We start from the raw sequence: 8,133 nt of genomic DNA on the forward strand, positions 1-8,133 counted from the left end.
CTAACAGCTAGCCAATGAGAGCCTGGCTATCAGCGCAACGGATCGAGCTCATGAATAGTAATGAGCTCAGGCAACATGACGTCTTGTAATTGGCCTGTAATTGGATTTCTCTGCTTATTTCTTTTCAGTGTCTAGAGCTGACAGAGGTAGCTGTTCATTTTTACATTCACAACATAACACAAACACATATGGACCTAACAAATTTCAAAAAAATGCAAGTAAGAACAGTTTTGTGTGGCAGGGCACTTTTAAATAAGCAGCAAAAGCCATGTTAGCTTATCTTAGCATTACAACTGTGAATGGGGGAATACACCTAGACTGTGAAAAGGTTAGAAAAAGTTCAGTATGTACTACTTAACGCTTGTTAAAGTGACAAAGTTGTAGTTTTACACTTGGTTGTCAAAGAAGATGCTAGGAAGTCACTGCACCTGGCCAAGAAATATTCCAGCACATAAACCCCCAAACGAGATACACCCTAGAGGTGCATGTGGATGGATTTTGTTTTCTTTGGACAGAACCAGGGAAGCTGTTAACACCTGTGTCCAGTCTTTTTGCTAAGCTATGCTAAGTATCTCCTGGCTTTAGCTTTGTGTTTAGCGTAAAGACACGAGAGTGGCATCAATCTTCCCATCAAACTCTCTGCAAGAAAGTGAATACATGTACTTTTCCAAACTGTTCCTTAACCTGACAGGCTTCTTTTTCAATCATAGCAGTTCTGTCTATTTCATCAACAGCACTCTTAAAACTGCCAGAATGGAAATGGATTTTGGCAGTATTAATGTTGTTTTTTTGCGCATTCCTTGTGTGCACACATGCCAACACACACTCAGAGATGATGAAGAGTCATTCACACCAGAGGGAATACTATGTGGGTTTTTCCACATATTGCCACAGGTCATCCAGCTGAGACAGCTCCGCCATGCCGGCACTCTGTTTCACTCCCCGCTCTTTTTATTTTAACAAATGAAAGGCACCTTAAACTCTGTAATCCCAAACACTGGCTGCTGCCATAGCCTAGGCTATTCCTTGTGGCTACACTTCCTTTCTGCTTCCCGCTTTTCTTTCTTTTTTTTCTTTTGCTCACCACGTGTTTCCATCGCTGCTTCCTCGACACAGCTGAGCAGTTTATTCCCGGTGAAATATCCAGAAATATTTGGAGTGTGTGTGTGCGTGTGCGCATGCGTATGATGAGATGGATTGTTTGCAGGTGCACTCAGGAGAAGGAGGATTCGGAGGTCAAGGATGAGGATTTGTGAGAGCAGGATGCAGGGAAGACACAAGATGGAACAGTAGTGGATTCTGGGAGACAGGGTGAGAGGAGCGAGAGCTTTGATAGGAGCGAGATGAAAGGCTAGTAGGAACTGTTTCTACTCCTTCCAACAGGGAGCCCATTTTATCCGACTCTTACCCACCGTCAATAAACCCCACTCCTATAATGAGCTGTCCACTGCCAAACCTGAGGTAGGATCTCATTACTCCAAACTTAATTTTAATTGCAGGATTTCATGTTTTCGAAGATGCTTTGCAAGAAACTGCAAGTCAGTGGGAAACAAATGAGGATCCAGTTCACACTCCAGGAGCTTCTCTCACTCTCAGTCTCCATCCATAGAATAAAAACACAACAGATTCCTTACTTCTGATTGTAGCTTCTTTTACTGTCAGTGTCTTTAGATCTTATGTAGCCCTGAGGGAGTGAACGTCAGGCTCGGTGCTGAAAAAGTTCTTTGGGAATAAGACAAAAAGGATAGTGTATTCCTTGAGTCTTTTTGGTAAAAAAGGGACACAGGATTCATCTAATGAATAAAGCGTCAATTGGCTTCAAAAGTCAACAGCACCTAGCTCTGGAATGGGGTGATTTCTGAGTTTATTTAGGCGGTTGTTTGGTGGGAGGGGTAGGTTGGATAAGAAAGTTGTAGTAAGTGTACGAGAGCAGGTTTGAGGTATTTAGGGAAATGATTTTGTAGGTTTTTTAATGAACATGTTTTTGGAGTGTGAGAGAAGAAAAGAAAAGAACAAGCGAAGCCGCAGAGCTTGGGCTAGAACAGTCCCGAGCCTGTGAATCATCATCATCATGGAATGCTGTTTGTTAATGTCACCCTGAAAACTTCCTCACACATTCGCAGTTGTTTGACGCGCCAGCAGGAATCAGCGGGAGCTGTCTCCCAGCTGCAAAAAAACAGGCTGTGTCGAGGAACTGGAACTTTGTGGCGCTTTTCTTTGTCTCTGTTCGAGTCCCTGTTTCTAATCGGCACAACCGTGTGTCTTAATTAACCTTTGCCGGTTGGACGATCCTGAAGCGTTAACAGCGTCCTAATCAAGAACACGGCGGCTGCCTGCATTCTGCAGCGGGGCGCTTAGCCATACTTTTTTTTGCGTTGAAGGCCAGCTGTCAAAACATGATAGATGTTGAGTTACAGCTGACATAGATTTATGAGAAGGTTTTCAGCCTGGATGTTGCATTTATAGAACAGCATTTGTCAACACCCTGCTGCGGAGAGCAGCGTGCCAAAAAAAGACTTGGAAGCCCAATGCCATAAGCTCTCGATCTGTAAATTCTGACAAAAACAATCCGTTACCAGCATGTCAACCACACGAACAAACAACCGCTACAGGCCTCGAGTTGGACCAAAGGAGGTGCTATTCTTTTTTTTATTTCCTCTTATGTTATGCAAATGGTGTTTTGACTTTTGCAAGCTTCTTGTTGTCAAAAGATATGCCATGAGGAGACAATGGAGGCTTTATGCCTCTGTAAATGTCAAAGAATCCTCCAATGAGGAGTCATCCGCCCACCAAATCATACATGGTGACAGGGCCACACACTAATCTCCTTAAACCGTCTATAGTGTATAACAGTGCACTATAGGACAAAATACAGTGAAAGCAAGTACTGTCCAAATTCCTTTCTGATTGGAGACATTCTGCACATGTGCATTCCTTTTGAAAACAGGGCATTTTCTTATCTATCGTTTCATTTTGACAAGTCTTGTTCCCTTTTTTGTATCTTGTACATGTTTACATTGTATCTCGCATTGCCCAAAAGAGAAACAATATTAAATGTATTATCATGTTGTTTTAGACTGGCTTCATTTTCATTTGTCTCACACTCCAAGCCACATATGCTACTGCATACAAAGAGCAACAAACCCCCTTTCTGCTCGAGACATAACTAGATAATATGTGACAGTAATATTACAGATTGAGACATGTATCTGTATTTGCCTTATTGTGCCGGCTAGATTAAGTGAGTTTAGATGTGAGGAGCAGAACAATGCAGCTGGTTATATGTAAATATAGCAAAGGATGAGTTATGAGCGAAAAGTGTGACGAGGTTGATAGAGATGAATAAAGACAAACGAGCTCTTGGAGCCAGTAGTGTAGCTCATTCTGTCAGTTGGAAAACATCTATCAGAATGGACTACTTCATCTAGAAATGTGGTTAAAAGTAAAGTAGCTCATTCTATCAGTTGGGAAATCTCTTAATGCCCCACTCCATCCAAACATGTAGTTAGAAGTAGGGTAGCTCATTCTGTCAGGTGGGAGATATCAATCAGAATGGACTACTTCATCTAGAAATGTGGTTTAAAATAGTGTAGCACAGAATGAGATACGCTGTGAAAGGCGGCTTTGTACATGTAATTAATTCAAGCAACGATTGGACCGGTCTGACGTCGATCTGGCTCTCAGAAGCCTTCTTCTCAGAAGCAGACACGTCACAGGCCATCCAGCCCTCTCGTGTGCTGTGTGCGGATCCTCTTTCCACACAGTGAGCCTGTGTCCAAAAACTGCAACCTCGAAGAACGAATATTGTTCCGGGCAGTTTTTCCAAGCCGCTCCCGGGGCTCAAAGCGGCGTGAAGTTATTGTGGAGATGGCCACCCCAGATCTGTGTGTTCCCGCCACGCTTGATTTGTGAAAAATAAGTAGGCCAAAATAAACCTTCTACATCAGACAACATTACAGAGCTTGGCAAAGCTTTGAACATGCATCTAAATCACTTTTTTGTCAATTACTTATTACTTTACTTACTGTTTTTTTCCCTGAGGTGTCCCTCATTTTTAATAACCTCCAATCTGCTTTCGAAGAACCCGACTATAATGGACATGTTACTGGCTAGGGAAGTTTGGAAGGGTTACCAGATTGGACCTAATGTCAACCTCTCCCCCCTTCCCTTAATTCCACATCAATCCTACAGGCAAAGCAACTTGCAAATATTCAGGGAAAAAGCACCTTGTCGGCTCTTCTTGACGATAACATTCAAAGCATCAATAGCCTCATACCTCACAAGCCATTTTCTGTGTATTATGCAACTGTCGGTAATGCAATTCAGTTTATCAAGCTGGCAGGGAAAGGCGCCTGGCTGGGGAAGGTCGACATAACCGACGCATTTAAGATAATGCCGCTCCATCCATCTCAGTGGCACCTGTTCGGGGTCAGTTGGCGTAGTAGGATGTATTTTTCAGCCAGGCTGGCATTTGGCAGTCCTTGTAGCCACTGTAATTTCACTAGCCTAGTAAAGGTGCTGTGCTGGATACTGCTTAATAACCATAAACTGCCATTTGTCCTTCAACTGTTTCCTGGTGGTGGGCTATCCTTACGCGACACCGGGTCGGTCCATTGGTGTTCTGAAAGAGTTTTTGTAATAGGGTATTCCTCTTTCTGCTGAGAACACCAAAGGCCCGCTAAGAGTAGTTGAGTCACCTTAGACAGCGTCCTCATGCAGGCTGCTCTGCCTCTGGAAAAATTGGTGCATATCAGAAGTAATGAAACGTTTGCCATGAGAACGTTTTAAGGGATAGTAGCCCTTCCCCTTAGCCTTATCCCTCGATCAAAAGGAGAATTTGGATAGACCTTAATCTCATGTGAACACCCAAAACTAAGGGGACAGAGAAATGAGATTCAGCCATATTCCCCAAAGCAAGTCGTTCATATCCAGATTGTTGGACAACTCAAAAACGGTGGATTAACTTCAAGACACTGTTGTTCTGAATGAAGGATGCAGATCCGACCTGAAGTTCTGGTCTCTGCTGTGCAACAATTGGAACGGCAAATGTTTTTTTTTGTAAAGGATGATTCAGAATCATTCGCCCTCCGATTATTCACATGTGGGGGTTGTGGGGGTAAATATAATGATCAATGGTTTGCCAACACATGGCCACATTAATTGCTTTCCCTTCCCTCAGATTTGCAATCCACTGCACTATTGGAGTTGTATCCAATTGTCGTTGCATGTATTCTCTGGGGTAAACTGCGGTAAATGTAAATGCGCTGTATTTATATAGCGCTTTTCCAGTCTTAACAACTGCTCAAAGCGCTTTTACATCTACAGGAAACATTCACCATTCACACACATTGATACACTGTGGCCGGGGCTGCCGTACAAGGTGCCACCTGCTCATCAGATAAACATACATACACATTCACACTCCGATGCGCAGCACCGGGGGCAACTCGGGGTTCAGTGTCTTGCCCAAGGACACTTCGACAATGACTGCAGGGGCGGGGATCGAACCACCAACCTTCCGATTGGTAGGCAACCACTCTACCACAGCCGCCCGTCGCTTTTCCAATCCTTTCATTAACACATTTGTTAGACTTCTAAAGTGGTCTCGCATCATGGGCAATTTTACTCTCGGATGTTACTTACTTGGATAATAAAATTGCTGACTCTCTGTCTCGTTTTAAATTCCAGCAATTCAGACGCCTCTGTCCTCCTCTTTGCACCGCAAAGCCTGCGTTGTCCAGCTTTTTCCCAAACAATCCTGAACTCTCTTCAGTCTTATATGAACTCAGCAGCTCAATTGATACGTCTTGGACTGGCAAATAAAATACCAATAAAAATGAATGATTCTGCTTGGTCCTATTTCACTTCCTTTTGTACAGTCTTCAATGTTTCCCCCATGGCGGGAACCATTCCATTCGCCTTCTCTTAAACAAAGAGAATCCCAGAAGCCACGATAAGCGCCTCCATTTTTCTTTACCTCAAGTGCACCAACTGGTGTCTCACCTTACGCAGGGGCGTTTCGGATCTTATGCCGATTTATTTTTTGGAATCTGTTTTCTTGACTGAATGTTATGGGTTCCTCAGGTACAGTGAATTCTCCAGTTGCTCAGATTCTTTTGATCCTTTGCACGCTCCTACCATTTATCATATCTCGGTTTGATGCCCACATGTACTCCATCCACCTTAACCATTCTAAATCCAATGGTGAAGGTTCATCAATTTTTGTCTCTCAAACTAACTCTGCTTTTATCCTCTATGACCCGGTACCCTGCAATTGCGTCAAGACAAACCCTTATTCCTGACCAACAAAGGAAAAGGTATGTTGAGTTTTGCACCAGCGTAATGCTACGCTTAATACCTCTCGTAGTTGTAGGATGGGCTCCTTTTTAAGATACATACCTGCATCCTATGCGCATAGTTTTTGAGTCCACAGCATACTCATTGCTACTTATACATATCTCACATAATTATAGAATAGCCTCAAGGATGTATGCTTGTATCCCTTAGGCCTGCAGCATGCTTGCTGCTACACATACATATCTCACTTAATTATAGAATAGCCTCAAGTATGTGTGCTTGTATCCCTTAGGCCTGCAGTATGCTTGTGCTACACATAGGTTGACGTTTTAAGCCAATGTTATACATGGGGGTCACTCTTGGCGTCGGGTTCTGTTGTTTTGGGGGTCTCAGCAGCGTGCTCCCTGCTTGGCTGATCCAGGGAGCATCATCAGAACAGATACTTCATCGCCAAGTATAACTGTATGCAATACATTTTTGTTGCAATAAATGGTTAAATCTAAGACAAGAGTGTTCCTGACTGAAAAAGCCGTTTTGAGCTCAATACACATGAGTCTGACAATCTGAAACATCTTTATAGGAGCTTCTTGTAAGAGATGATTAGGCTGTAGTGATGGACCAATGATATTTTCAATGTCTCTTAGGCTAGATTATAGTATATTAGTCTACATACTCAGTTTGCCAGTGCTGGGGCATGGTTGGGTCCTTTATTGTGCTGTCAATGAAGTAATAAGTTCAGGGATCACCTTAATCTGACCCTTGGCGCTCAATACACATGATTCTGTCATAGAACATCTTCATAACTGCAAGTCTATTTTAGTCAGGTAAAAAAGGATTTCACCCCACAGGAGGCTGTCTGAAGCTCACTTCACATGATTCTGACATTAGAAACACATTTATTAGAGTTCCTGGTATAGATGACTGTAAAGCTATTTCACAGATATGAACAAAGTTTTCACACCATAAGTGGCACGGAGCACAGTGGGACCCAAAAGCACGACTCCAGGCGGGTGTAACAAGTTATGGAGTTTGTTGTATAAACGGTACAATACACACGTGGTCAGAAGCAGGCAATAGGTAATACAAATCACAGAGAAGAGACACAATGTACTTTTGGATTATGTTCCCTGCAGCTCATCAAATCAACTGACTGGCCTTAATTAGCATTCGACTACCTCACACCAACCCTAGCTTCTAAAGAATTGATTAGATCATATCTATCATTTAGCATACACGAGGCAGCTCAGTGTCCCCACAGGAAAGGTAATTGCTGTCCCAGCCTTTGAAAGCCTTCCCTGCTGGGCCAGGCTTGATTGGAACAAAGAAATGACTGACACTTTGATTTTGATGTGTCAATAATTGACATGCATAATTATAACACATAATTGACTTTGATGTAACAACACCAAGTAATAACCAGGATGTGGTTCCTTCAATAGCATTTATTCCATTCTTCCTTTTTATCTTAACGGTAAAATGGTCTCTCTCTTTTTTTCTCACGCACACACTCACACACACATACGCAAGTCATCACCAAGTGGCACCAAAGTACATGTACAGAGAATAAGCATTATAGGCTACATCATGCAACATTTAAAAACACTTTCCATTTCAAACATTACATCACACAAAACATGATGAATGAATAATAATGATGTATAATTGATTAATCCCACAAGGGGAAATTACAGTTTACACTCTGTTGTTATTACACACACGTACTCAGTACACTCAGTACCTCCACATGCACTAAATGGAGAGATGTCAGAGTGGGGGGGCTGCCCATGGAAAGGTGCCTGGAGAAGTTGAGGGTTCAGTGCCTTGCTCAAGAGCACC

The 8,133-nt window shown here is 42.8% G+C and overlaps 2 long non-coding RNA genes across 2 annotated transcripts in view; both read right to left on the reverse strand.

Annotated features, from left to right (window-relative positions):
- Positions 1–5,592, reverse strand: part of LOC116696668 (uncharacterized) — a 15,202-nt gene extending 9,610 nt beyond the window's left edge. Inside the window, exons 1-3 of the long non-coding RNA XR_004333802.1 lie at positions 5,582–5,592; positions 658–662; positions 292–293 (exon numbers count right to left, since the gene is read on the reverse strand). This is a non-coding gene — a long non-coding RNA (uncharacterized LOC116696668). The remainder of the gene's footprint in view (positions 1–291; positions 294–657; positions 663–5,581) is intronic.
- A 1,214-nt stretch (positions 5,593–6,806) lies between these two features.
- The window catches only part of LOC116696707 (uncharacterized), a 10,226-nt gene continuing 8,899 nt past the window's right edge, over positions 6,807–8,133 (reverse strand). Inside the window, exon 3 of the long non-coding RNA XR_004333813.1 lies at positions 6,807–6,817. This is a non-coding gene — a long non-coding RNA (uncharacterized LOC116696707). The remainder of the gene's footprint in view (positions 6,818–8,133) is intronic.

This window comes from Etheostoma spectabile, chromosome 2 (genome assembly GCF_008692095.1).
Source record: "Etheostoma spectabile isolate EspeVRDwgs_2016 chromosome 2, UIUC_Espe_1.0, whole genome shotgun sequence".
NCBI lineage: Eukaryota > Metazoa > Chordata > Actinopteri > Perciformes > Percidae > Etheostoma > Etheostoma spectabile.